Raw genomic sequence first — 2032 nt, forward strand, 5'->3', positions numbered from 1 at the left:
CAGGAACAGAGCGTGCCCTTAATCACTGAGTTGGCTGTTAATTGCCTCCTACGTGCATCACTGCAGCTCCAGCTCCTTCCGTAGCACCAGTTGCTGAAGGGGCATCCTGGCAGAGTGCTCTGAGAAATTGGCTATTACTAAATCCTGCTCTGGAGCTGCCCTGAAGAGGAACATCAGGAGAGAATGGGCCTGATCCCAACCATGCTAATGGGAGTGCTCCCGCTCGCCTAAGGAGGCTGCTGCCATTCTCCCTCCGCATATGTTTGCGTATATAAAAACTATACATAAATATAACTGAAGTGAAACCCTCGCACAGCAATCACAGCTGGTCTACTTAAAAGCCTGTTGCTGAATTTCCCACCCCTCCCTATTCCCCCTTACTGTTTGTTAGTGAATGCAGCTTTCTCCTGTATCGGTGCACAAGGCTTCTGGGGCAGGATCTGTCCCCGTCTGCGGGTGCGCAGGGCTGTGCTGCGGCTGCCCCACCGGGGCGGGGGGGGGGTGGGGTTTGCCATGGTATGAATAAATGATAGCATTTTCTTGCCCTGGTTTTGGCACTGTCATTTGTCAAGAATTTGAAGATGAAACCAGGTGAAAATGAGTATTTGTGATAAAGATCTTGCTGTGTCATTACTGAAATTGTAGGTGATGACACATGCTTTGGGCAAAGCCACACATCATTACGAAAAGCTGATCAGCGCAATGCGTGGCTGGGATGGGGATGGCAGCGATGATCGCGTGTGCCCAGAGGGACCTTCTGGGCTGTGCTCGGCGTTTCCAGATCCCTGGGAAACCCGAATGGGCTGTAGGGTGCGGTGTGTACCCTGGGCATCGCAGAGCGTGGGGCTCCGCTAACTTGCACATGTACGTGGGGACCCTGCCAGGGTCAGGGTTCTCAGCTTCTGGAGGCAGCAGTTCAAGTGCTGACTTAGGTGACAGTGAAAGATGAGGTCACATCTGCTTTGGTCGGTGTCAGGCACGGCGAGTGATGACAGAGGGCTTTGTCATGAAACAAACTGTCCTGGACGGCAGGAAAAAGGCATCTCTGTGACCAGGAGGAAGGAACAGCTCAAGCATGTGCTGACTTGGAAGCCGGGTAGAGGTCAGGAGGCTGTTCCTCAAGGAGACATTTAAGTGCCAGCTGCCGAAGAGGCTGCGTGAGAACAGCCAGACTGTTGTGATTCCCGTCCACTCTTCTTAGGCGTGTGGACACATGCTGCTCTCTGGCAGCAACAGTTCTCCTAACAGAGGCTTGAGCCTGGTTGGGCTGTAAAACACCCTGGCAGGGACCCCAGCTGTGCGTCTGCTTTGGCCTCTGTATCTTGTACAAGTGGTGTTTGGGGCTGCCAAGCTTCTAGGTTTCTTCAAAGAATAGTAATCTTAGAGTGGGAGATGTTTCCTGTCCTTTCCCCTGCCTTACAGGTGCTTGAGGACTGCCGTGCAGACCTTGCACCTCTGGGCATAGCAGCTGCTAGGACGGCTCTGTGGGAGGTGTTTGGGGAAGTGGTTGAAGAAATGTGGTAGCAGTGGGTGATCGTAGTGGGAACGTTCCTCAGGAGGTGTCCTTCAAGTGGGAAGGAACCTCGGGAGGTGTCTAGACCAACCTCCTGCTCAAAGCAGGGTCAGCTCCAAGGTCAGACCAGATAGTTGAGGGCTTCAGCGAGCCTGCTCTTGAAAACCTGCAAGGGTGGAGGCTGTCCAGCTTCCTGGGCAACCTGCTCCACCACCCATGATGCCCTCCTTGTGGGGTAAAAAAAAAAAAATCTCCTTGTGTCTGGGATTACATTGCCCTGTGATTACATGCCTCAGCTTTGGGTGTCCATATGTTGCAATCATTTTATATAATTTCCAAACTTGTTGCAGCAGAGTTCAGAAGTGGTAGTGCAGAGGAGTGTGTGGAGCACTCCTCCAAGACTATGTTCTTGGGCATGTGCAGGGTTATGTCCATTATCTTCCTGGAGAAGCAACAGGCGATGGATATGAGAAGAAAATATTCATTAACCAAAGGCATGTTGGAGCTCGACCCAATCTC

This window comes from Egretta garzetta, unplaced genomic scaffold (genome assembly GCF_000687185.1).
Source record: "Egretta garzetta isolate BGI_Z169 unplaced genomic scaffold, ASM68718v1 scaffold172, whole genome shotgun sequence".
In the NCBI taxonomy this organism is placed as follows: Eukaryota; Metazoa; Chordata; class Aves; order Pelecaniformes; family Ardeidae; genus Egretta; species Egretta garzetta.